The 21674-nt window shown below is 46.5% G+C and overlaps 1 protein-coding gene across 1 annotated transcript in view; it reads left to right on the top strand.

Moving 5' to 3' along the window:
* Positions 1–21674, top strand: part of LOC126545595 (dopamine receptor 2-like) — a 201079-nt gene that overhangs the window by 124380 nt on the left and 55025 nt on the right. The window lies entirely within an intron of this gene.

Here is a 21674-nt window from a genome sequence, read left to right as displayed (position 1 = left end):
GTACCGGAAATAAATTTGTGAACTCACCTTGCTGCCATCCAGTTTGCTACCCTGTAGGCCAGACAGGCAAACCGGATCCCATCGGGGGGGGGGGGGGGGGGGGCACTTGGAACCCACTGCGTGGAACGCACTTTTAGAACTGTGTTAATCCTTTTAAAACAATGTGAAGTGATGTAGCACTAAGCTCTCTCCTTCAACTGATACAACCAACCACGTACATCTAATGACGTGTTGTTCCCTTTTCTCCATTGCTGTCGTCATGGTGCTTCAAATAACTGAAAACAATTGTTCCTCATTCACAAGCCTCGTAATTGACTAGGCGTCTAGTTGCAAACTGCATTACGTGCATATATAAAATAAATAAAGAGCCCTCTCTCCTTCTTTCTTTTTGTTTCTGTTTACACCTAACGGACTCCACAAGAACTTAATATCGCGCCTGAGAAAAGATTGATATTCTATTCCTTATTAGGAGGTCTTCTTTCTCCCCAATTCACATTCCATTCGGAAATTTCAATATAGGAATATTTGTAATACATACCTAGCACATGTTCATGCCAATACGCAGATATGGGATGCACTTTACAACCTTTAACTTTTTTCATGTTACTACGTATAATGGATGGGAGTTCCATGCAGGTGCAGTTCGCACATAGTCCACAGCGCACAACGTCAAAGGCACCAATGTATACATCGCTGTACAGGCCTAGTGGTCACATACTTATCTAAGCATGGGTTAACGAAGAAGCCTATTAAGGTGTTAACTTTGACTGTAGTTGACTTGTCCACATTGGTGCAAGTATTTTGCACACGTCTAGTAAAGGGGCGCTCGTCCAATCTTCACGCGTTACGCGTAAATGTGCTTCTTTTCGCAGTACATATTTTTGCACATGAAAACAACATCGAAAACTTTCGAATTTCATGGCCACAGCACCAATAAAAAAACAGCTGTGTGTAACCTGTATAGTGAAAGTTATTTATGTACGCCACTTCATTCGAACTCGACGGATTGATTTCGCGGTGGCACTGAATTCTCTGTGTCGGGAACGTGTCTATGTGTGCTGAATATATTGCTATGTGGAATTTCTCACATCGGAAAAATTCATATAACAGGGGTTGCTCCGCCATATCGCCGGCTAACGACTTCTCGACAGAGTAGCAGAAAGATGCGCATCTCAGGATGTTCCGAATATCCATCCATGACAGAATGATCGCATGGGGAATTCCTTCGATCAGTATCTTTTGGCGAGCCCGCAATTCTTCAATTGTCACGTGACGCGAAGTGACAAGGCATTCGATGAAATGCTGTATTGTGGCGCTGCGCTGGCGTAACCTGAAGAGATTCCGAAATGTCGCAGCAAACTATAGTTTCCTCTTTTACTGCGACAGCAGGTAGATCTGAAAACTGCATTTGATCCCTCCGTACGTCGTTTTAGTTACCCTGCGTCATGCACCGTCGTTGTCATAACACTGCAGTCCTCGTCGCCATTGCTGCTGTCGTGCCGCCGTCATGCTACCTCTCACCTTCAGCCTCACCATGTCGCCAAAAAAAACAAAACTTTGCCGGCCGCCGCCAGGAGGACTCGCACTTGTGCCACTGCAGCAGTGTGCACTCGGGAGCCGAGTGCACTGACCGCGGACCTTTCGTGCACATTGTGCTCTGGCAGTTTGTGCGGAGTTCGTAGCGCGCGCGACACAAACCCGAAGAGTGTTGACAGCATGCAGTACGCTCACGCGGTATTACTGTTGCGCGATAGAGCAGTCGTTCGCAGCGCAGCAGTCATTCTCAGCGTTCCTCTTGGAAGGATAACTGTCGTCTTGGAAGGATAAATGCCGTCTTTAGAATGTGTCATTCACTGATGGCTTTTATGTCTGCCTGTTTTTGTATGGCGCATGCGCATGTTGCTGTTCTTTTCTTTTCAACCCAAGTGTTTCATTAAGCTCTGTTGCTAGTCCCAGCATGTGTGGTTGTGCTTTTCTCTCCTATTGTGTACGTGTCTTCGAAGGCTGGGTTTTGTCCTTTGTCAAGTTATGTACCAACAGGCCGAGCGCCAGAGTATTGTACGTTATTGTACTTCTTTTGTATCCTTGCTAGCGTACAGGAAAACCCGAGGTGCCCGGCTGTCTGATCGTCGTGCATGGCGTGCAGGATTTCTGACCGGAGTGCTGCTGGCACAACGAGAAGGTAGTTTGCGCGGACTGGGGAGAAGTTATTTTTTACGGAAATTTCATTGTAGAAAGAAAACGACGACAGTCCACGCCGAAATACCCTAGGTACAACGTCGGTCTTGTCTTGTAAGTACTCCACAAGGCTTCGTAGCTCCGGGTCTGTTCGTTGCAGTTCGGCGAAGTCGTCTGCGGTTTTCTTGCTATGAAGGCGTCGTCGTTCAGTTCGCCTTGTCGTGACGGGTCAATAGGAGCGCGCGGCAGGCAGTCGGCGTCGGATCCAATGCTTCCATCCGGACTTACAGACCACGGTGATGTGGAATTCTTGGAGTCTGAGACTCCATCGGGCAAGGCCTCCTGAAGGATCCTTTAGGGTTGCCAGCCAACACAAGGCGTGGTTGTCGCTTACCACTTTGAAGTTACTGCCGTGTATATATATATATCTAAAGCCGAAATTCCGCCGTAGCTCAAATCGTCGCAATGGACTCTGTTTCCGTCGCAGAATAATTCGCTTCTGCTTTCGACAGTGGCCGGTTAGCTTAAGCCATTACCCTTTCAACTCCGTCCTTCCTTTCAACTAGCATGGCACCGAGGCATACACTACTTGCGTCGATGTGGATTTCCGTCTCGGTGTCTCCGTCGAAGTGTGAAAGCACCGGTGGTGACTGCAGCCATCGTTTTAGGCCGTGTTTCCCCTTAAATCCGGCGTTGGATTTCGTGAGATGGGTCAAAGGCTCCGCAATGCCTGAAAATTATCTTACAAAGCGCCTGTAATAGGCACACAGGCCAAGGAATGTGCGCACTACTTGTCGACGGGCTGCGGGAACTTCCGCGGGTCGGGACGGGCTCCAAACTTGCTGATGACGTGTCCTAGGAACATTAGTTCTTCGTAAGCGAAATGCCATTTTTCTGGCTTGAGGCTGAGTCAGGATGACTTGATCGGCTCTAATACTATCTGAATCCGCCTCAGGTGATCGTCGAAATTCGTCGCAATAACTACAACGTCATCCAAATAAGCGAGACAAGTCGGCCACTTCAGACCTGCTAAGACTGTGTCCAACATGCGCTAGAACGTCGCAGGCGCATCGCAAAGTGCGAATGGCATGACCTTGAACTCGGAGAGCCCGTCTGGCGTAATAAACGCGGTCTTCTCTCGATCCCTTTCGTCGACCTCAATTTGCCAGTAATCAGTCCTGAGATCCACCGATGAAAATTACTTAGCATTGCAGAGCCGGTCTAATGCGTCGTCTATCCGTGGGAGGGGGTGTACGTCCTTCTTCGTGATCTTGTTCAAGCCGTGATAATCGACAGATAAGCGCGGAGTTCCATCTTTCTTCACTAAAACCACAGGAGACACCCACGGACTCTTCTATGGCCGGATAATTTCGTCGCGCAGCATTTCATCGATTTGCTGCTTTATGGCTTCTCATTCCCGCGTCGAAACTCTGTACGGACTCAGACGGAGTGGCCGAGCGCATTCTTCGGCGATTATACGATGCTTTGCAACGGGTCTTTGTCGAATCCTTGATTACGACGAAATACAGTCCTTGTATTGCTGGATGAGGTGCTTGAGTAGTTCTTGCTTATGCCTTGGATAACTCGGATTGATATCGAAGGTTGGTTCAGGAACACGCGCCGTCGCTATAGCTTCGGTAGAATCGGAGAAGACAAATTCATCGCTGACAGCTGCCACTTGCTCAACGTATGCGATCTTCGTGCCCTTGTTCAGGTGTTTATACTCCTGGCTGAAGTTCGCCACCCTTACCTGCGCTTTTCCTCCGTCTAACTGGACAATAATCCTCGCGACGCCGATTTCACGGTCGAGTAGAAGATGCTGGTCATTTTTGACGATGGCTTCCATGTCTTCTGATGCTTTTGCCCCAGCGAAAATCATGATGTTGGCGCGAGGCGGAATGCTTACTTGGTCTTCAAGTACTCTCAAGGCATGCTGACTGGAAGTCCTCTCTGGCGGTATCGCTTGGTCTGTGGACAGCGTTATCGACTTCAACTTTTGGTCAATGACGGCGCCGTGTTTATTCAGGAAGTCCACGCCGATAATTACGTCGCGTGAGCACTCTTGCAGGATAACGAAGGTCACAGTGTAAGTCCGGTCATGCACTGTAACTCTTGCTGTGCAGAATCCAGTCGGTGTTATAAGGTGTGCTCAAACTGGCCGGATATGAGGGCCGTCTCATGTAGTCCTGACTTTCTTCAGCTCGGTGACGACGGGTCCACTGATGACTGTAGTCGGCTCCTGCGTCTACTAGAGCGGTGACAGTGTGATGGTGCACTGCAATTGGGTCGTGGCGTCGCATCGCGGCTGCATCGCGTTGTTCCGTAGCTGATACAGTGCGTCGTCATGTCTTCTTTTGTCGGCGTTTCCCTAGTTTCGAGGTTTCGTTGGGATGGCGGCGTGTCGTTCCTACGTCGTCGAGATAGATCTACAACGTCGGTGGCGGAGGATCTTCGGCATTTCGATGTACAGCGACTGCACCTACATCAGTGTAGTTTTCAGGATATGGGCGTATACAAACCGGCCATGGGCTGGTCCTGTGCACGGTAGCGCCCTGGTGACGGCGAACGCGAAGAAGACCGGGGTCTCCAATGCGTTGCGGTGATGTAGTCTGCAATATCACGAGGTAGTTCACCTTGATGTGGGCGCGGCACGTTGACGGCAAACAATCGCAGTCCAAAATTGCGATATGGGCATAGGAGATAAGCATGGCCGGCTTCCCCGCACTGATAGCAGAGCGGGCAGTGGTCAAGGGCGCGCCAAATGTCCGTCTTCCTCGGGTAGCTTCGCTGGACGACGGGCGGGCGATGGCGGCTTAGGCCATCCCTTCCGACTGGGTTTGCGGTGATGCCAGAACTTGTAGTACTTCCAGTGACCGCTGAATTTCCCTCAGACTGCGTCAACACTCGAATTAACTTGGCGCTACGCCGCTGGGGACATCTTCCGGAGTTCTTCTCGCACAACTGCTTTTATCGTCCGGCACATAATTGGGGCAGCGTGCTTGAAGGTCTCCGTTGTCTAGCGTCGAGCGGCGGTTGTATTGCCTAGTACGCATTTTGAGCTTCTTCTCAATCGTCGAAGTCTCTGTCAGAAATTCTGCTGCGGTTTCGGGCGGGTTGCGCAGAAGTGCAGCAAAGAATTCGTGTTTACCCCACGCATGAGGGCATTGATCGCGGCTTTGTGAGGTCGTTCGGTACATGAACGCACTAGCACCTCCACCAGATGTCACATAGTAGTGACGGGGAAGAAAACAGTAGCAAAACTGTGAATGACGAAAATAACTTTTTATTGGGTGATCCTGTGCCAACACAAAGAAGTTACACTCAAAGCACAACGATAGCGGCGAACACATTGAGCGATCGTCCAAATCTCAGCAAAGGGTCAAGCGCGTCGGCTTTTTATACATCACGCGTCAATGGTTCTGGTGTAATCGCTGGATCCCGCGTGGCTTCTAAAAACTACTGTACAATTCTTGTCGAACATGCACTCTGATAATAAATAGATCAGCGAGGATATACGCAATAGATAGAATGAACGATAACATTCGCGTAAGTTCCAAATCATGCAAGCGCGTCTTGTGCTGAGCGATAGCGTTTAACATTTGTTAGCCAGTGAACAGCGTTCACCCGACAAAGATGAACAAGTACACGTGTCAATATGGTGAAAAGCATAGTGAAATGCACGCTGTAAATGCCGGAGGTGGCCGTGCACGACAGCTTAGCCAGTGAAACTGAAGTTTCAGAGCAGTGCTTCTGTCACTCTGTGGTGTGACGATTGTTTACGAGGACAATGCTGCTGTTCCGGCTGCTATCGGATAACCGGAGCTGGTTCCATGGTCTTAACCTGCGTCCGAGATAATACTTATTTAAGGAGCAATGCAGCAAGATAAATGCAAAGAAAAACATATGTGCGTGCTCAAGGATAGAGGACCGTAGCATGTACGTGGGCTAAATATGTAGCAGGAACGTTACCCTTTTAAAAACGAATGAAGCAGGCCACTAAGGATGCGATTACATTAGGCCCCTTGCTTCGACTATATTTTCTACTTAACCATGGAGGTACCATCAAGTAATTTATAGATACAAAACAGCTTCCCAACCGGTATTCTTCTTTTCCTAAAAATAAAATTTAGGAAGTGATCTATGGGATGGGCCCTGTTGCGATGGCATAAACCTCCCTCGTTAAATTCATGCCGGCAGGCCGACCTTTGACCACATTCTGTACGAATGCGAGGTGCGGGCTTGCGAACCAATCTGTGTTTTCATGCATCAGAGCACTGAGAATTCGCGTCGTGGCCGAGCTTATCTGAAAAACTACGGCAGGCAGCATGACGACTTTTCTGCCAGGGGCTATCAGTCACGTTCTATTCTCCGAACGTTTGGTTTTTGCGTGGGTTACGACCTTCTTGATGCGCATCGTTGCCCATATCAAAACTGCGCCAAATGAATACAGCGAAGAACGTTGCACGGCTCACCGTTCCGACGTACAACTTATTTGCATAGGTAAAAGGAGCGCAACCTATGGTTAAACGTCCCCTGACCGGAATTTTCTATAGGGGCTTGACAAAGATCCTTTGCATGACGTGTTCTCAACAGCGGGTGCAGCTAAGCGAACTTCTTGCGGTCTGAGAGTACCTCATTACATGCACAAAACCGTTCTTTTTCTTTCTTGGTCTGTTTTTAACTTGTTTTCTGAAGTTACACACAAGTACGAAATCAGTCCGCGCGTAGTGGCGCAGGGATATATCCAAATGAGTGTATAGGAAACGTGCAACTATCCTTTCTTTTCAAGGCTGAGTTGGAATATGGATCCGGCTCCCGCTGCGTTGAAGGAAACCGGAGGTATTTTCCTCCCAACGGAGGAAGCGTACGAACGTTATTGATCGCTTTGTTAGGAGTCCTTTGTCGTGGGGACATACATAATATTGGGCAGATAAATAGAAAACCCTTCGCGCACAGCTGCATCATGACACGCATACAACGCGTTGTTTGCTACCAATCAAACTATTTTTCGCGATAGTCACGAGAATGCGCACTCCAAAATCTTTTAAAGCTCTCTATTACATAACCTACACATCGAGATAGGGCGAATATTATTGCAACTTGTCCTATAGAAAGGACACAGTTTATATCATAAGTCTACAAGTCGTTGTGACAGTCGGTGTTGAGGTTTGTAGTTTAGGAGAGAAAAAAGAAAGATATTATTCTGGGGTTTTGCGTGGCTAAAATACGATCTGATTATGAGGCACGTACGCTATAGTGTGGGACTGCGAATTAATTTGGAACGTCTGGGGCTCTTTTAACGTGTATCTTAATCAAAGCACATGAGCGTTTTAGCAGTTCATCCCCATAACCATCGATATACGGCCGCCGACGCTAGGAACCGAGCCCACGGCCTAGTGCTCAGCAGCGCAACGCCATATATCCACTAAGCAACTACGGCCGGTTGTGGTTTAAATGCACTTGCACCTAACTGTGTCTGTATAAGGTGTTTAATGTAGTAAGGTATACATGGCATGTCGCACTTCCTGTTTAAAATTAAGGGCAGAATGTCGCCACTGTGCCGTACGGGCAAAGTACGGGAGGACATAGTACACTCAGTCTGCTTTTGCAGCATGTTCACGTTATAAAAAGAACCACCTTAATGCCGGCGCTGGACATTGTATTTACTCGTGTAGGGCCCGCCTTCGGGTAAGGCCTGCACCCCTACTTTACAGTGCCAACATTTAGAAAAAGAAGTTTCACTACGCGTCGCGCGTATTCTCGTGTATGGGTTATTTCCTGCCATGCGCTACAAGATGACACTAGCTCGTGTCCGAAAAATCAGCTGGCGACTGTAAACGTGTATTTAGTCCACCGCCAGTGGTTGCATTTATTTGAATAGCAGTCTGAGCCCCGTTCGAGGCTTCAATGAGTAGTCGACCTTGTGGGAGGCCGTCATGCGGTAAAAATTGAGAAAAAAAAAAAACATTGCGGGCCTCACAGGAGCAAAACGAGTATATGTACATCAAGAACTGTAACACCTTGAATACGTGGTTGGACAGTGGACGAGTGCGCCCTGTGTATCCCGCGCAAAGATCGTACATTTAACCTTCCTTAGAGACACTGGCCTCAACGAGGTACTTTATTTGTTTGTGGCTTACGCATTGTGGTGTGTTTTATATATGTTGTGTCTGTGACGAGCCGTGTGGGTATCATTAATTTCCTACATTTCCCATGTGGATTAACATGCCAGGCGCCCGGTTGTGTAAGCCTCTCCAGGATTCGTTAAAGAACCTGTCTCTCTTTCTCCCTACGTGGCATAGCAACGATGACGTCACAGCAGACATGATGAATTGTTGTGCGGATTTCTCTCTCGATGTTATTCAAAATGCCAGTTGACGTCGTGTGGCATCAGCCCATTGACGCCAGCCATAGAGTGATCGTTTTTGGCCATGAATTACTGACGAGCACAATCTCGCGCTCAATTTCATACCCTTCTAGGTCTTCTAGACTATGGAGAAGCGGCGGTTGTTAACACGTTCCCCCCGTCCTCTCATGGTTTCATTGTCGATCTCGAGAACCCTTTGTCAGATGCCAGCACACGCCGACCTCCAAAGGCGCTCCAAGGAAAAAAAATAAAATAAAGGAGTGATAGGCAAGGCGTCGATCAGCTCCGCCCCAGATTTGAGGAACCAATGAGTTGAAGGGGAATTACTCTCTTTACCCTCTTTTTATTTCCATACATAGTAGGTCCTCGAAAAAAAGTATTCTGCCATATATTCCTCGAAAAGCATTGCACTCATTCCTGCGTATTGCCCAGGTTTCATACGGGTGACTTCATATACGGAGATCGATATAGTGAATTCAGGCGGCAACTCAGAAACAAGTATCAAGGGTGTAACGTGTCTGACTGATCGAGGATGTTCAGAAAGTGCTGTATGTAGCGATTAGTGCAATATATATATATATATATATATATATGACAAATGTCCTGAGCGCTCTTGCAGTGTCGTCGCCTAAGAAGGCCAGTGCTCTCAGTGAAGAACTCATTTGGCAGAAAACACTGCGGATCGCGTCAAGTGTCTGTCCTCCTGCCCCCGGTTGAAATATGGGGCCCGCCGGCCTTCCGGCCCGTCGTCGTGGCTCAAACCTCGCAGGATTTCTGGCGCATCGGACACAAGCGCCCATGTGGTGATGATGGGCAAGCTACCTTAGTTTGTAACTGACGTGCTAACTAACGAAATAACGCATGCCTCGATTACTCTATAACAGAAGAGATTCCCTTCAGTTGAAAAGGACTTGTTGCTGGGCAAGTTGGTGCGGTTTACTATACCTTCTTTCTAAAGCTACGAAAAGCAGGCGCCACACAGAGAACAAGACGCAAACGTGCGCTTCTGCGTGTGGCGTGTATTTGGTGTGTGGTGTCTGTATTTCGCGCCATTAAAGGGAACTCCCGTTCAGTGGCTGCAGCCACGTCACATGACTATTTTACTATAGCAACCAGCAACATATTAACGCCACACACAGGCCATGGACACACACTTCGCGGTTGAATACGATAGCGCATGAGCGGAGTCACGTGGTTTTATTTAATATTTCACGGGCTTTTTTTGTTTGAACGTCGAAAAAAACCACTACGCAGCATGTTCGTCGCCACAATAAATATGATTTGTCGTTTCTGAGCCCCCTCTACAATGTAACGAAAAGCATTTGGCCCTCAAGTGAATATTAAAATTTTTGAGTAATTAATCTTAGTTAATCAACTAATTAAGCGGAATGTAAAATATACTCTACGGAGCGCCACATAATGGCAAACCATATCCCATTGGTTTCATTCAGCTGCGGCTAGCCACTTTTTTAAATCCTTAGTTCAAGTTACGTGAAACACCCTGTATGTTGGGTGCTACCTGTAATAAAATTAGTTGAGGGTTTCGCGCACTTTCTGTATCCTCTTCTTCTTTACATTGATATTAACCTTGCGCCACGCATCTATCGTAAGTCCTTGACCCTAATAACGCCTTCTCGTTTTACTAAAGTTATGTAACACAGTTGCCTGATTCTGGAAAAGGTGCTGGAATCAAACCTTGCTGCGGCAAATGAAGCTGACGGTTTGTATGTGTGAAGTGAGTGGGATTAGATAAGAGTACAGCTGGAAAGGTTGGAAGCAGTGGGCCTCCGGCTACCCTGTTTCACTTATACGAAAAATATTAACTTGCCTGAAAAAAACAAATCGAATGAAAATGATAATAGAAGCACTTTAGCACACACAATCACTAACACATACAAGGGGAACAAAATAAAAGATTAAACAACAACAACCACGAGCGCGAGACACTGTGCATGAAAGTGTGCCTAATGTGTGTCCTGTTTAGCATGGTTAATTGTAGTGTACGACAGAAGTAAACGTGAACACTGCTAAGCTGTGACCATACCCGATGTATAAAACACTAAATGATGAACGACACAGCCTAGAACATTGCTATTCGTGTTGAGTGCAATTGCTATAAAAAGCTGCTTTCGCTTGTGTGTGCGTGTGTGTTTGTGTGCGCGTGCGTGCGTGTGTGTGCGTGTGTGTGCGTGTGTGTGTGTGTGTGTGTGTGTGTGTGTGTGTGTGTGTGTGTGTGTGTGTGTGACAAGAAGTGCGTATCCATCATGCAAACGTGAGACGAGTAATCCCCAACTGCGCTCTTCTGTTTTTTAGTTTTTTTCTCCTCTTTATTCTGTGCCCGCAGCGAGACGACGCACCGCCTTTTTACGAGAATTAAAAGAGTGAAATAATCTTGTTCAGAAATGTGTGTGCAACTCACGTCTTCAGCGCATCAAATGTCTGCTCAAAATGCTGGCGGTGAGCAGAGAAAGCGATCCTTCATAATTTTCACTGAAGTATTCGCGCCGCCCACTTTCGCCAAGGCAACACTCGCGCGTCGCTAGCAGCATTAAGATTTCAGCACTCAAAGTCCATGACCGAGGCCGCGGCTTCCCGTCGCCAGTGGCTTGCCAAGGCAACGCCAAGCGAGGCTCGCCACGCGTCGAGGCTTTGCGAGCTGTCTCCTAAAGCCTGATCATTGCCAGTTGCGCTGCGTTGCTAAATTAGCCGGTTAAGCCGATTCCCCAAAGAAGCTGGTTTCCCACTTCCTGCTAATTAAACTACCGGCCTTCAGTCCTTTTTAGCGGCGCAAGCCCAAAGGGATTACCCTAAAACTTAGTTCACCGCCTTCGGTGAGTGAAGCACGATAAACTAGCGCTCGCTGCAATTTCACAAGGTAGAACAATGCCGCTGCCACTCAGGAGTTGCCCCGGGACACGTGAGCTGCTCTGCTCTGACGCCTGAGGTGCAGGGGGCTTCCCAAAATCCCAGTATATATTGCCCCGCTGATGTCGAGCGGGGGATAGTCTTTAATAAGTGCTGGAAGAAGATTAATGGCTCGACGAGTCCGATCCCATGACTCCTCCCGCGTTCAAGAGAGAATAGCGCCTTGCGAGCAGATAACTCGTTTGCGAACTTGCCACCTATTGCGACGTTTTGAAGCCGGTACGCTTATTAAGCGGTCGGCTAAGGTACGTCTGTCTAAAGCGGCGAGAACAGGCCCGCACTGTAAATTGTGACGGTGACAACGCCACGAATTACATGGACTGTGAATCAAACCCTGCCATGCGTGTACTCACGCAGGAGCATGACAAGAACGACGCATGTATACAAGATATCGTTAACAGGAATCTTTGGAATGAAAAAACAAAAGCATGCGTATAACTGAATTGAAAACACGGTACCACAGTGTAGCACTTCTATTCGCCGAACGTATAATACATTTGCTTGGGTAAAGACAGCCGGCACGTACCAACCGACACACGATTAACGTCGCAAATGACTTTGGCAAAAATGCAAATTAAAAGCGACCATGCAATTTTTATTCTTCTATAACATACCAGCAATACGAAATACAAAGACAGCGTTCGACCGCTTCAATAAGTCTGGAATTGTTTATTTTGAAGTTGACAGCCACAGGTCGAAGTTGCATGTCTTAAACAGCAGACACTAGCTATTGATCACAGTTAAAAAAAAGCGTTCATAGCGCGGCAGACTCTACTGTGAAGAACAGTTTTAATTTTATCTTCCAGAGACAGTGGATATATATTTATAACTGACTTGCGCCGAAATACGTGAGACTTATTCTTTATCTCTTTCCATCAGTTCTTGCTCTTGTGATTTTCCTTTTTTTCTGGCAGCGCACTAACCTAACAAGAGCGCTACGAGCGACCGGACTGATAGATTTATCGATCGGTTGCTTCGTTTTACGCCTCGGAGCTCCGCTGCACTCCAAATTAAGTTTACCATCTCGCGCCCTTCTAGCTGTTGTTACGTTCTTGTAAAAAATATTTTGCCCTGTGTTAGCTAATAGCACTGTCACGAAGGGGAGGTAGTGCTCTTCCGCACGAAATGCTTTTCAAATGCGTAGGTTAGTCGAGATGTAGCGGTTTAGTGCAATAAATTTGTTTCACCCTCTTTCTGCGTCCTCCTATTAGCGCTTACATTTAACCTAGATGGCCCGCGGCACACTCCTTCGGGACGAGGCAGCCTTTTTCGGATCTTCACGTGACGCCGTCCCTCTTTCACTTTGTTTCCTTTTTTTGTTTATTTATTTTTAAAGCAGAGCTTTGCATCACTCCCCCAGTATTGTGTCAGTTTTTTCTAACCTCTGTCGAGTGCGCAGGTGCGCACTGACGTCATATACTCTTCTATTGGCTTATAGAGCGCCTAATTCAGACCACTCATCTTGCACCCTTTCCATACTCTTGACTCACATGACAATATAATCTGCTCCCGTCAACTGTGACGTTTGACTAAAGGTTGTGCGCTACGTGTGGCCTTAGTTGACTTAAGTGATCTGTGACGCTTGCGCATAGTGGCAAACGATTTAAACGCGCGGAAATTATGAGCACGGCGTCTTTCAGCAGTGGCAAGAACATTTGGCGTTTCGCAAATAGCCGGAAAAAAGTAGACATACTCCCAACTTCTAACCAATCCGAAAGAGGTAATGGGATCATCAGACGTATATAAAAGATACTGTACAAGGCATTTTCTCGCTGTTGTCAATGGCGCTCCTTCGGGAAATCAAAAACAGCTGCGGAACAAGAAGAAAAGAAGTGGCCCGAAACCATGGACACGTCGTGATCTGCAAATGAAGAGACCTCCACATTCTTCATACCGTGTGTTGTTTCAATGCACCGTTCTCCAAAGCTGACAAAGTTCCGATTTCATGGGCAGACATCAGGGATGTGTCCTGTCTTGTTTTTCACCTTGCGACAACGGTCGAACGCGGCAGCTTCGTGCACTGCTTCGGCTCCTCTGCCGGCAATCCAGTGAGATGGGGCACCGAGCCAATTAACCCAACCGGCCTCATCACCGCCTGTTGAATCTTCTTTTGAAACCAGCAGAGAGCTAGCAAAACAGGCATTATTCTAAGTTCACACAGAAAATCATGAAAAGGAAAAGTATGCCGAGAGATATATTACTAAACATGTATACAAGCTTTAATGCGATTCACGATATGTTATCCTGGCTAGTAACACGTCGACGGACATGTTATTCTTCGTGCTGGGTGGTAATTATAATATACACAGTGCTCACGTAAAAACACACATACGCAAAGCAGATATTTGCATAGTTTCGTTAAGGCTTCTGGCCCTAAGGAACATCAGCACTGCTTTCGCAACTGGCACGTAACGAGCACGTGGTGCTTTGCCACGGGCCGAAAATATACCCCAGTTCCAAGTTTGAGTCAATCGCCGTGGTGGCTTCGTGGCTATGTCGTTGCGCTGCTAAGCACGAAGCCGCGGTGTCAAATCTCAGCCGCGGAGGCCGCGCTTCGTTGGGGCGAAATGCGAAAGCGCCCGTGCACTGGGTGCATGTTAAATAACCTCAGGTAGTAAGAATTAATCCGAAGTCTCCCGCTGTACGGTGTTCCTCATAATTAGATCGTACTTTTCAGTTTCAGTTTATTGATGCGATTGAAATTTTTTTACAGAAAAAGTAACTCTATGATGTCCCATAGTCAAAGACTGGGGAGGGACCTCCAACAATAAATACATAAAAAAAGTACACTTAATACGGTTGACAACAGCAGTAGCAATCCTATGGAACAGGAAGTATTAATAAAGTCAAGTCATAGTAATAGCAATGAAGCATAAACACAAAAGGCAGATCCTAGGAGTATTATTCCACATACAGAAGCGTAAAAAAAATAAACAACACAATCACTTTCCCAACAAATGGTGACGAAGTTCCCTCTTAAATAAATTAATGGATTTAAAGGGGATGAGTTAACGGAGGGCGGTAGTGAATTCCATATTGATGTTGCCGAAAAGTTCGCAGTGAATTTGCGTAGTTAGTCCTTGGTTTCGGTAGCAGGTAGTTATTGTGATGTGAAAATCAAGTGCCAGTGAAATGTGGGGTTTGGTCTTTTGTTATCAACGAAATTGGTAATTCTCCTCGACAAAATTTATACGTCAGGACACTAAGAGAACATTTATTTGAATCCACTACTGACAAAATATTATATGTGCGGAGTAATGACTGGGCACTAGATGAAAAATGGCTCTAAGTGATTATTCTTAAAGCTTGGTTTTTTGTGTCCTGCAGGGCTGCCAAGTGAGTTGCGTAGGTTTTGCCCCAAGAAGAAATGCAGTAAGAGATGTGGCTGCGAAGAAATGCGTAGTAGAGTGAAATTAATATACGTACTGGAAAATAGGGGCGGACTTTGATTATTATTCTGATGCCATATGCCGCTTTACGGGTCAATAAAGATATGTGAGTTGTAAATTTCAAATGATTGTCGAGTTCAACTCCAAGAAATGTTGCATGGTCAACAACCTGCAGCGAAGTCGGACCAATGTTAATGCATAGCTTCTCCTGTACATTCTATTGCGGGGATGAAAAAATTACAAATTTCGATTTAGTAGCATTAATATTGAGCATATTATATCTGCACCAATTAACGATGTTAGCCACGTCAGCATTAAGGTAAGATATTAGCGATCCCGAGCAAGTGTTAGAAGAATAAATTGTGTCGTCAGCATATAAAATAGAATTAGAATGTGTAATGTATTCTGGAAGGTCATTGATGTACACGAGAAATAAAATTAGTCCTTGTATTGAGCCTTGTGGAACCCCTATGTTAGTCAGTTTGGTACGAGAATGAGTATCAGAATTGTAGACGACATGTTTTCGATCATGTAAATAACTGCGAATTAGGGAAAGTGCTGGACCACATACGCCAACAGCGTTTGGTTTAGCAAAAAGTATGTCATGATTTAATGAATCGAAAGCTTTAGAAAAATCAATAAACAAGGTACCAGCCAATTTACCTGTGTCAATGGCTGTTTTAAGATGACCAGTTAAAGTAATGATCGCTAATTCAGTTGAGTAACCAGATCGAAAGCCAAATTGATTATATGACAAAATATTGAACTTTGTGAAATAGCTAGTTAAACGTACTATGAATAATTTTTCGATTACCTTGCTGAAAAATGATAAAATAGATATAGGGCGGTAGTTTAATAATGAGTTTTTCCTACCTTTTTTGAAAACAGGAATAACTTTGGCGATTTTTAAGCAGCTAGCAAGGACGCCAGTTTTGAAAATTCGATTTATTATGTGGGAGAGTGTGTCACTGATAAGATGAGCTATAAGCTTTACATGAGCTGAGTTGAAGTTATCTAAACCAGCTCCCGTGTTTTTTACGGAAAACCCCAGAAGCGTTTTAAGCTCGAGTCCCGGTGCAAGTGTTATTGCCACCTTCAAAGACTTTTTCTCCGACAAGCAGCGGCAGAAGTCGTACAGACAAGTTTCATGTCTTCAGAGGCGTTACATACAGAGCACATTGGCGAGGTGATCAGTTGAACTTTGCACTTGAAGTACTTTACGCCATGTTGAGCCTAATGCTGAGACACTCTAGTAGGAAACTTGGGTACTATCGTTAGAGTCACTTCACATGATCACAAATTGGTGTACGTTACTTTCAATAAAATCTGTCCGAATTGCACAACCAGCGAAAGCTTTCTCGGCGTAACGGAAGTGAATTTCGAAGGCCATGCTTTTGTGCACCGAAGGGGCCGGAAGAGCTTGCAGAAGCCGGAAAAAGGTCATGGCCGACACGTTTATTAGACACGACATTAGGGCACCATGCTCTTTTGCTTAAAAAAGGAAACTAAATCTTCCGCTATATTTTTCGATAAGTTAGCGCACTCTTTCGTGCTTACTATGATGTAAAGAAAAATCGCCATTAGTGGCAGCTCTGACGTGAACGCTATGACGTGACCCTGACGGCAACGAGTTGAATGGCAGAACAGCGCTGCATCTAGTGGTGTTCCTCATTTCCTGGCGGCGAGCGTAAGTGACGTTGTACGCGTGCGAGTGTTAGGAGACCCCTGTGTTATCTATGGTATTCTGTGGTTTCCCTGTGAGATACAAAACGCCTTAAACCCGCTCTATCTTGAAAAACACTACGCGTAAAGGGGTGCTAAAACTGCCACATGTGCACTACTGGCGTAACTGAGCTTGACTTGGTTTGGAAGTGACCGCCTATTAAAAGAAAGTTCGACGAGAAATGAAAAAAGGAAGATAGAGAGACAAAAGGGGAGGAAAGACAGGGAGGTTAGCCAGTGTAAGTACCGGCTGGCTACCCTGTGCTGGAGAAAGGGGTAAAGGGAATAAAAGGAGAAAGAAGAAGAACAATAAACTAAGAAAATTTCACACAGCAACGCCATGCTACGCGATACAACATTCAAAGGCGGTCGCAGAATTCGCATGCCCTTAGAAAGTCCAGCAAAGCCCTTAAGGCCTCGAGTGCCGAAACCCGTCTGGATCAGTGTCCTAGAACTTTTTCTTCTCTGAAGGGGCGATTGTGCAATTTTTCGATCGCGGTCACGACTGCTTTTCTTGGCACATTGTAACGGGGACAGTCACAGAGGATGTGCCCGATCGTCTCCTCGCAGCCGCAGGTGTCGCAAGTAGGGCTGTCGGTCATTCCAATGCGGAAGGAATAGGAGTTCGTGAATGCCACACTGAGCCACACCGAGAAGGGTTGCTTCAGCTCGGGGTAACCCTGGTGGAACACTGATTTGCAGATGTGGATCCAATCTGTGGAGACGTGCGTTCGTGAATTCACTTGTGTTCCACAGATTCTGCGTAAGCTCGCGTGCGAGAGAGCGAGGACTTGTGGCAGCATTTGTTCTTGACAGTGGTATTGGTATAATATGGGCACCATCGTGGGCCGATGGGGCAGCCTCTACCACACTGTGATTTCCCGAAATTCCGCAGTGACCTGGTGTCCACTGGTAGGTGATGTTGTGCGCCTTGTCGATTGCGTGATGGTGGAGTAGTCGGATGTCTGTGACTAACTGCACATTAGGTCTGTGGTTGAAAGGGGGAAGCAGACACTGGAGCGCTGCCTTCGAGTCACAAAAGACGGACCATAAATGTTATGATTTGGGAACAATAAACTACAGAGCAGCCCGAATAGCTGCGAGTTCAGCAGCCGTCGATGATGTAATGTGAGACGCCTTGAATGTGATGGCGACAGATTCTGCGGGGATTACCACTGCTCCAGCTGAAGCTTCAGAGGAGACAGAACTGTCCATGTAAACGTGGATGCGTTCTTTGTGCTTGTCATGTAGGAATGAAAGCACGGTTTGTTTGAGGGCGAAATATGACATCTCTGTTTTTGATGCCGGGAATGACAAGAAGGGCCTGTAGTGGATGGAGGCACCACCGCGGTAGAGATGGTCGTGCTGCAGGCGCGAAGATTGACGGTAATGTTTCATGGTTGGCGGCAATAATCCTGCTAAATGCTGAACGATGTCAAGCGGCAGGAAGGGAGGCGAGATGATGCGATGAAAGTCGGGCGAAGTGGCTGATGTGCGTCCTTAAAGCGTCGACTTGAATATACGTATTGATGGGGTGGTGATGCGCGATGACTATTATTGCTGCCGTGGATGCCCATCTGGGACGGCCAATATATATTCGCAGAGCTTGACCTTGCACAGACTGGAGGGCACGGAGGTTGGTTTTGTCGGTCCCACCCAGAGCTATAGCGTAGGAGACCCAAGAACAGTGCTTTATAGAGTTGGAGCACCGCACTCACAGACGCACCCCATGACTTTCCTGCAAGAAATCTGAGCACGTGGTTATCATGACTAGTTTCCTTTTTAGGTAGGAGATATTAGGACACCAGGAGAGGTCTCGATCTATTATCACTCCTAGAAAGTGGTGAGTTTTATCGTAGGCAATAGGCTGTCCAATAATTCTAATAAAGTATGGTTTCATTACCTTGGGCGTGAAAGCGACCATAGATAACTTCTCAGAGGACACCTCCAGACCTAGTGCTCGAAGATAACCTGATGTTAGTGTGGCCGCTTTTTGAAGACTGGCGCGCACCTGGGGATGCGTCGCTCCTGATGACCAAATGCATATATCGTCTGCATAGATCGACACAAGAACGGAATGTGGAAGGCTGTCAACCAGGTCGATGAGCACGAGGTTGGATTGGTACTCAAGACTCCGCCTTGTGATACGCCATGGTAGCTGTTGTGTTGTGATGACGCACCATCCTCTGTTTGCACAAAGAATGATCTGTCCTTCAAGTAGCACGCACTCAAACTATGGGGTTTTGCGTGCCAAAACCGCGATCTGAGTATGAGGCACGCCGCAGGGGGGGAGTGAGTGAGTGAACCATTTATTGAAGATGTCCGGTGATTTGGACGGGGTAGGGCCACCAGCACCCCACCCTAGGTGTTGGCCTCGAGTCCTTGGAAACGGGCGGCCTCCTCGGCGTGCCGGACGGCCTACGTTTGATCGGCGAGACCCCGTTCGTTGGAGACTTCTGTTGCTCGCTACCGACGCATTCCCACAGCGTGCGTTGCAGCTTCGCTCTGGCTCCGCATGCTTTACGTAGTGGGGGACTCGGAATAATTTGGACCACCTGGGGTTCTTTAACGTGCACCTAAATCTAAGTACGGGATCGCTGATCCCGCGACCTCGTGCTTAGCAGCCCAACCCAATAGCCACTAAGCAACAACGGCGGGTTAAAGTACGCACTTATTATTGTAGAAATACCTGAAGAGCTGCGATAGCATGAGCTACATGACGATCGTCTTGCTTAAAAAAAGATTAATTTCTTACGGGTATTTATACAGCCGAACTTGTCTGCTACTCTTTCATGCCGCGTAGAATCGTTATCGCACTCACTGCTCACTTTTTCCAGAGTAGGGCTACATATACACCATCGTGACTACAGATAAAATATTCCTATAGACATGTTCCATGGTGTATCCAGCGTAACCGTACGCTGATTAGACAACCTGCATATGCTACGCTATGTATTGCACAGAAAAAAAGGATATATTATAAACATGAGTTAATCGTTTGTTATTCAAGCAATGCACTTACATCTGACACGTACACGCACACATATAAAGGACGTAGAAACGCACGGTAGTGATCATTTTCCGATCCTGGTAAAACATCGCCTTATACGGAGTGAGGGGACCCGACGCTACTCAAAATATACTAATTGGCAAAGTTTTCGGCACCATTTAAGTAACTCATTGGGCGAAAATCCGAACTTTCAGAGTTTTGCAAATATATTGTGTGAGTCTTACAAGATCTCCACAAAGCAAGTCATTGTTCCAAATGAATACGCTGCTGTGGACGGCAAATATGAATGCCTCAGAGCAATTAGAAGACGCGCAGAACGGGCTTACCGCCGCAGTGGAAAGCTGGATGACTGCAAGATGGCACAGAAAGTTCAGTCAACTTCGCGCAGACACTTACAAAAATTAGGTACGAGAAGATGTCGAGAATACTGCGCGTCGTTGTTTCCGTTTACTCCAGTTCCCAGAATATAGTCAGTTGTCCGATCTTTTAGTGGTCCAGTTACCCAGAGCCATCCCTTCCGAGCCCTTGCCGTAGCTCGAAGCACTCCGGAAACACCTGTTGCTGACGAATTCTGTCAACTTATATCCAGACCAGGAATTCACTTTACTTGCCTACAATTTCCAAGTTCGACAACACTGGCAGAACAGAAGGTTCGTGCGTGCTTTATGTCACAACATCCTCAACTTTACTGTGAGTTTAGTTTAAATGAATTGAAAAGTGCTCTTTCGTCATGCCGTACAAAGACAACCGCAGGCCCAGATGGTGTTACGTATGTGATGTTAAAGAACCTAGGTCCAGTAGGAGGAATGACTCTTTTGGGGATATTTACTAATATCTGGATAAGAGAGACTGTTCCGGATTCATGGAAATTAGCTCGGGTAATTTCAGTGCTAAAACCAGGAAAGTCTTCACTTTGTCTTGACTCCTACCGACCCGTCAGTCTCACAAGCTGTTTTTCCAAACTAATGAAGAAGATGATAGACAATCGACTGCAATGGTGGTGTGAACACACAAATGTGTTTTCTGACCACATGACCGTATTTCGACAAAATCGGTGTACAATGGATGCAGTATTAGACATTGCCACATGCGTCGAACATGAACGAATTTGCGGAAATGTGACAGTAGCAGTATTCTTAGACATTCAAAGAGCATTCGCCACTGTAAGTCACATACACATCCTTGCTGGTATGTTAGAGCTTGGCCTACACGGTCGAACGCTGCGATGGGTATCAAATTTCTTGAAAGATAGAAAAATATTTATGGAAACAATTGAAGGAGAAAGTAATTATCACAGCATAACGCAGGGCGTTCGGCAGGGCAGTGTTCTCAGTCGGTTTTTATTCAACTGTGTCATGGCAGCCTTGCCACAAGAACTCCCGTCTGGTCTACAGTATTCTCTGTACGCAGATGACATCTGCATATGGGCCTCTGGATCTCATATACAAGACATTCAAACAACGCTGCAAGCGGGTCTTGATAGCATCAACACCTTTTTAAAAGAAAGAGGCATGAGTCTTTCATACGCAAAGACAGCCGTACTTCCTTTCACTAGACGACAGTTGATTAATTTCGAACTTCAGCTTAACGGGCAAACTTTGATGTTTCTGAAAAAGCATAAATTTCTTGGAGTTATTCTTGACCGCCAGCTAACATGGGCTTCACACATCCGCGCAATTGAAAAGCAGACCAATGCAGTAATAAACGTACTTCGGCGACTCGCAGGCACAACGTGGGGGGGATCATCTCTTCGCTGTACTAAAGTTCACAACGCACTCATAAAACAAAAAATTGCTTACTCCCCACCTATTCTCCATGGTTTATCGCAAACTTCTGAGGAACGTATTCAACATTTACTAGCAAGGGGGCTACGAGTGTGTCTTGGGGTTCCGCAGGCTACCTCGAGTTCTTTAGTAATTGCTGAAGCTCGTCACCCCCCAGTTCCAGTCATACGAACTGTTGAAACATGCCGACATATTTATCGCATCTTACCCCAACACGAAAAGCATCCATGAAACCTCGCGCTCACCGAAAGAAACAAAAGCAAAATTCACGATGTTGTTCGAGAACATAAAACATTATT

Source organism: Dermacentor andersoni, chromosome 1, assembly GCF_023375885.2.
Source record: "Dermacentor andersoni chromosome 1, qqDerAnde1_hic_scaffold, whole genome shotgun sequence".
NCBI classification, from domain to species: domain Eukaryota; kingdom Metazoa; phylum Arthropoda; class Arachnida; order Ixodida; family Ixodidae; genus Dermacentor; species Dermacentor andersoni.
Note: the sequence above shows the minus strand (reverse complement) of the source record. Positions and strands in the feature narration are given on the sequence as shown.